This window comes from Rhinopithecus roxellana, chromosome 6 (assembly GCF_007565055.1).
Source record: "Rhinopithecus roxellana isolate Shanxi Qingling chromosome 6, ASM756505v1, whole genome shotgun sequence".
Taxonomy (NCBI): domain Eukaryota; kingdom Metazoa; phylum Chordata; class Mammalia; order Primates; family Cercopithecidae; genus Rhinopithecus; species Rhinopithecus roxellana.
The window spans coordinates 151,077,167-151,083,939 of NC_044554.1; the positions used below are offsets into that span (position 1 = coordinate 151,077,167).

The window sequence follows — 6,773 nt, forward strand, 5'->3', positions numbered from 1 at the left end:
AAAAATTCCTTATTTCTCTGAATTTCAAATTTAACTGGGTGTTCTGTATTTTTTCTGGTAAACCCACATGAAAGTCATGGAGGAGATTGTAGGGCATGGCAGGTAAGGACTGAGAAGATTTATCTTCTACCACTCCATCCCTGAAGGACTGCAGTGTAATAACTTCTGGGATCCTCTATCTAGGCCCCAGTTCCTGTCGGGGAGCCCCTCTCCCAGGGCCACAGCTCTCAATTTTTCTGCCCCTTCTGGCCTGGGAGTGGCAAAGCCTTTTTGCTCTGTCTAGTCCCCGGGTGCATTACCATCCCTGTGGTTCCATGAACTCGGTCCACCCCACTGCAAATAGTCTCCCTTCATTAATCTTTCTTTGATTACCCACTTTGAACATGCTGTTTTCTGCGGATACACTCAGACATACAGCCCTTGTTTATTCGCCCCCACTTGAAGTTTCTTCCTAAGGGCCTAGGATGGTGTCTGATTTGTTTCCTAAGCCTGGCACTAGTACCCACTCCATAAGTATTTATTGACTGACTAGTTGATTGGATACAATTCATTCATTCATAAATATTTATTGAGCCAATGATTCTCAAAGGGTAACATTTGGACCTTGGATAATTTAAGAAGCATCATGCTTGCTTCGGCAGCACATATACTAAAATTGGAACGATACAGAGAAGATTAGCATGGCCCCTGCGCAAGGATGACACGCAAATTCGTGAAGCGTTCCATATTAAAAAAAAAAAAAAAAAAAAAAAAAAAAAAAAGAAGCATCAGTTGGGAACTTGATAGAAATACAAATTCTCAGGCCACACTGGGCCTATTGAATCCAAGACCCTGGGGATGAGGCCCAACCATCTGTGGTTTAACAAGACTTCCAGGTGATTCTGATTGCTGCTAAATTGGAAAACTATTAGGCTAGGGAATGGGGACATAGCAGTGTACAAAAATGACAGGGTCCCCATACTCAGGGTAATTATCAATAGAGCAGACACATCTGCACACATTCATCTTAACGAGTGACATAGCTGACTTTAAGAGACAACATGTGAATACAATCTACTCTCTTATTCCTATGAATGGCTGCCCCATGTGATTCATAGTCTGGGCATGTCCTCTGCAAGAAATCCCTAGAAACTTCCAGCAGGCCCTTTAAGAACCTGACCTGAACAAAAACTGAGCTTTGCCATTTTAGAAAAGCTGAATTCTCTACCCCGAATTAAAGTTTGTCCTAGGCAAGATGGGTCCTTGAGATTTTCACGGAAAATACAAGAAAGCCTAAAGAATTGTCCTATAATCTGCACTACTTTCAAATATTCTACCTGGTATTAAAAAACAAAAAACCTAAATCAGCATAAACCCTATTTATAATTATACAAGTCTAAAGACCTAACTCCGTTTGACATGTAAACACAAAGCATATTTTACATCATTTATTATACATTGTATTTCCGGTAATGCAACCATTATGCAAACTGAGGTGCATTGTATTTTGTTTTGTTCTCATCTCAAGAGTTGTTCATCATTTCCAAAAATCATATCACCAATGGATGTTTGAGTTGCCAACACATCTGTACAGTCAACATTTGCAGCTGTCATATTCAGCATGATTCTACAAGCGGTGAGAAACATTTGACTACATTATGTCTTCCAGCACCTTGTGTCCCAAGCTTTAAAGTGCACCCTGAGTCTCTTGGGGATGTTGTTACAATGCAGATTCTCGTTGAATAAGTCTGGGCTGGGGCCTGAGGTTCTGCTTTCCTAACATGTTCCCAGCAGGTGTTGATGCTGGTCCGTGGACCACAATTTGAGTAATGAGGTTCTAGTGTGATCATGCCCCACCATTTGCAGATTGAAATATATATTATTTTATTATAAACTCCTTTCATTTATTTTATATTATATTATAATTTTGATATTATATCAATTTTCTGAGGTTAAACATTTAGTTAAGTTTAATTCTCTATGGATTTTACTTCATAATAATAAAGGGAACAATATAACAATTTAATATTTAAAAAGGGGTACAAATCAGATAGAGATGAAAACTATTGGCTAACCTCTTCAAGGTCATCTCGAGTTGTCCCTCCTTTCTGGACAGAACCAATATACATATCACATGTATTGATTGATGTCTCATATCTCCCTAAAATGTGTAAAAACCAAGCTGTGTCCCTACCACTTTGAGCACGTGTCATCAGGACCTCCTGAAGCTGTGTCACAGGCGTGCATTCTCCTGCATGCTAACCACACAAGTGATTTAGGGATGACAAGGCAAAACAATCTCCACATGGAAATTGTCTTGGAAGAACAGGTTTAGGAACAGGCATGTCCCAGTTTAGAACAGAGAATCTCACAGAAGGCTTTGCTGGGAATTTTGGGGAAAGAAATTTCCTCTGTCTCCTGAGAGTGGGTCCAGGATTTATCCTTCTTTTTTTCTGTGGACACTGAGGAGTGAGGATCTAAGGTCTCAAACCGCAGAAGTCCTGTCACTAACAGCTAGTGGACAAAACTGGCACATGGTGTGGGAAGGGGAGAGACAAGAGAAGCACCGCCAATTGGAGCCATAGTCTCTGGATTAAGCCAGCCCTTGAGTTCACCTACTTTTGTTTGCCTGTGATACGTGAGTCAATAAATGTCCTTTTGTTTAAGTCATTTGGAGGTGAAGTTTGTGTGCGAATGGGGCATCAGAATAGAGTGTCAATTAGATGAAAATGGGTTTGAGAGACAGCAACAGATTTTTTATTTCCATAGGATAGGCACTCACCTAAGGAGAGATGATCATTAGAGAATAGGAGAGGCTCAGACTCAAACCACAAACTTGAGACTATGGACAGAGAATAATAGAGAAAGAGTGGCCTGCAATGGACAAGAGAACCATCAGACTTCTGCCACTGACAGCAGGGAAAATGAATATGAGCCTGAGCTTGTCTTCCTTAGCTCTTGCCAACATAGTGCAATGTTTAGTTTTATTTTTCTTCACTACTGCTTATAACATCTTCCCCAGACTCTAAACTTGCCAAAGCTCTCATGCGAATGGGAATTGTTTTCATGTAAAAATCAATTAATATGCATGAAATGGATTATTTTAGTGTTTGAATTGTATCCCCCCAAAACACATTTTAGAATTCCACAAAGCAGTGTGAATACAAATTTCTCTTTCTTTCTCTCACATGGGGAAAGTCCCTGCTTTAAAAAAAAAAATGCCTGTAGTACACATTCAGAAATCACTAAATATGTGTGCAGGACAGCTGCTGCTTTTCAGTCTACAAGTATAAAAAAGTAATTGGCTCACATGAGCTTGTGGGCCAGGACCCTGAACAGTGGAGCCATGGTGAGCCTGAAAACTTCTCTCCACTTCTCCAGGAGAATAAGAAGAATACAAAAGCAGGGAGGATGGTGGACAGGGAGGGTAGGAGCAACAATCTGCAATGCTAGAGACAAGCACAAGGCAAGGCCTTGAGAGACATTGATCTGGCCCATTCTGAGCAGAAATGTCCTTAACATTTGTCCATATTACAAAACCACCTCCACAAACATAGTTTAGTTTACTCTTGACAGGTGGCTGCTTCCCCTAGGCTTATTATTGCGCTTTATCTGGAATGGCATCCCCCTTATGCCCTGGCATTTTCTCTGGGAGCCCCACTGAGTCCTGAGTGACTGAACGGTGGCACCCTCCACCACACTGGATGATGGAGATTAGTTCCTTTCTAGAATATAGAATAGTTCCTTTCTAGAATCCCTACTTGCTCCAAATACACACCATGAACCCTCAACATTCCATTGCAAAAGTGTTATATACTTCGTATAGTGTCTCATTCAACCAAATAGATTTTCTGACAAGCCCACTGTGTACACACACATGCACACACGCACACATACATACACACATGCACATACACAGCATCTCATATTTCCCTTGAAAGTTCAGCAATTTTATTCTAGAAAGGAACTAATCTGCACATCGAAATACCTCACTAGAGTTGCTCCCATGTGGATCTCTTGCATTATTTTTTCTCCAAGCAGCAGTTGCACACTTAAGGTCTTCTAGCTGAATTTGACTGGCAATTGTGTTTTCTTTGTCCCATAAATTGTTTTTTAATGGATATAACTTTAAAATTACAACATCTCAACATAGACAGTTCTCCTGCCTAGCCCACTGGACTGCTTGTTTCTCTTGGAAACTCAAAAGGCCTGCTGACACTGGGGGCTTCATTCCCACATGCCCACCATTGGACATGTTTTGTTGTTTGCCACAGTCCTCACCATTCCCTACTGTCTCCATGATCTAAAGGTAACATAGCATATGCCACTTAGCATCATGTTTGTACTGTTTCTTTTCTTTTTGTAGAGAAATATTTCTCTGTACCCAGGGAAAAATGATAAGCAATACACCACACGTTTAAAGAAATATGAGCTTGGGCCTCTTTGTGACAGTGAAAATTATTCGTATGTACTCTAAAGGAAATGCAGTGCCACTTTGCTTATTTTTTTTTAAGTTACCACAGTTCCTATTTGAATTTGCAATCCTTATATATGAGGCACTGACTTTCACCCCGTATCTCCATATTACAAAAGGAGCTATAAAATCCCACAAAATAAAACATTGTATTAGCTTCAAAATTAAATATGGTGCTCAACCTGTTTTCAAAGAAGGAGTAGAAACAAGGTTATGGAGTTGGGAAATAAACAGTAATATTCAAGATTATCCCTACTATAGCTCAGAACCAAGGCTTTCTTTCTGAGAACAGGTAACATGTTCTCATTTGACAAATGCACATCCAAATATACTGGTAGTTTGAATTCTGAGGGTATAAATGTGTAAATCTACTTGCTCTTATGGAGAAAAAAAAATCTAACACTGAAAAATAATCGAATTGAATGAGAATGGATTTCTTTCTAAAACAATAAATCTAATTCTTTGTCTATATTTAAAGTAATACCAAATTTCAAAATAGCCCTGAAATTTAACCAAAAAAAGTAAACATATTTGTCTTTAATTTTTTGCAAAAAAAGATAAACATATTTGTCTTCAATTTTTTGCAATGTACAGACTTCAGTTTAAAAGAAAAAAATAAAGTAATTGTTATGTTTCATTAGGAATTTTAGCAGCAGTTCTTCCATTCAAAACTTACTCATTTGGATTAAGGTTATGGAGAACACATCACTTCTTAATGGTGGAATGTGACAGTTATTTCTCTAAAAGAACGATCTCATTCAGGCGCATGCTTTCCATTAAATATTTGTTTGTATATTGGCTTTATATTGTTCCTTTCAGTCTCCTTAAATCTTTCTTAGGAGAAGGAAGGGTATTAATTATATGAAAGTATATATTGCATCTTCTTTCTAAATGGGGAAGGAAGGAAGCTAAAATTTGAGTTTCCATGAAATGAAGGAAATTCTGTTACATAGTCTTATTTAGATAATTTAACTTTTTAAACTCATTTATCAACCATGTTGTAGGGTAAATGCACCTCCTAGCAATACCTTAAGCATACCTGAGAATGACCCTGTGTGGCAGACACACCTGAATGTGTGTTCTCAGCTAAGGAATCCAGGAGTGGCCAACCTGGAGATCTGTTGCTTGCCTGTGAGGAACATCTGAGTCCCCCAACACTTGTCCCATCCCATCCTGTGGAAAACAGGCCACACAGGGGCTCGAGGCCCCGAGTTTGAATTGAATGAAGAATGCAGGGTGGAGGTCATTATGGGGAGGGTATTGAGTGAAAACATGCTGTATAAACTGCATGCCTATTGCAAGCCACTGCAGTTCTCCTGCCTAGCCCACCGCCACTGGGCAGTATTGTCATCCTGCCCAGCCCCTGCCACTGGACTCTCTCCCCTGTATGCAAGCACCCGATAAAACCTCATGTCTCATTTGCTGGCTCTGGATCTCTTTTTCAGCCTCTTAAACCCAGTGCCATTCCAATTGTAGCCGATCAGGGTTTGATATGACACAGGTGAAATACATATTATTCAGGCTTTTTTCTATGACAAATGTTGCGCTTTAACACCACTAACATTTAGAGGAGCTGAGATTCAATTCCAGGGTCATATAGATTTCAAACTCTCTAATTTCCACACCATCAAAATAAGATGTTTAAAGAGAAAATGTGAATCTTGCTTTCCAATACAATTAATTTTGACATGAAAAATAATGACAAAGAATGGAGATGGAGATTGAAGCATATATTGATGAAGAAGCAAAAAATGTGGTCCATAATTATTTAAGTACCCAAAAATCTGTTATTTAAAATGTTTACTCTTTAATTTGTACTTGAATCTTAAAATGGGAAGTTTCTCAAGGAACCCAGCCTGATATGGGATCCCAACAGGGGAAATTTCAGGAACCTGATAGTAGAAATAGTTTGAAAACAATAACCAGATGCTGGCACAGCCCTGGAAGGAGGCCGCAAGGTACTGACCAGGGACCTCCCCCTCCTCAAAAGGAGAGTCAGCTAGGAGGGCAAGATTCTCTTGAAAAATGGGTCACAGGGATCATCTCTCTTTATCCTTGCAAAGCAGAGTTCTCTACCTTCCCTGCACTTTGAAATCACCTGAGAAACTTTAAAAAAATTATTGAGGCCCTGCTCCAAGAAATTCTGATTAATTGGACTTGGGTATAACAAGTTTTAAAAGCTCCCCCATTAATTCTAATGTGCAACCACAGTTGAGACCTACTATTAGAAAGGAAAAAAATCCCCTCTACCTATACGATCCTTCTTGGCTGGAAAAGCCTTTGTCCTGGCTGGGAAAGGCAGCTGAAAGTAGATCACACT

At 39.5% G+C, this 6,773-nt stretch overlaps 1 non-coding gene across 1 annotated transcript; it reads left to right on the forward strand.

Moving 5' to 3' along the window:
• Positions 1-625: 625 nt before the first annotated feature.
• On the forward strand, positions 626-732 carry LOC115898546. Its single transcript, XR_004058256.1, has one exon. It is a non-coding gene; the product is annotated as a U6 spliceosomal RNA (small nuclear RNA).
• Positions 733-6,773: the final 6,041 nt, after the last annotated feature.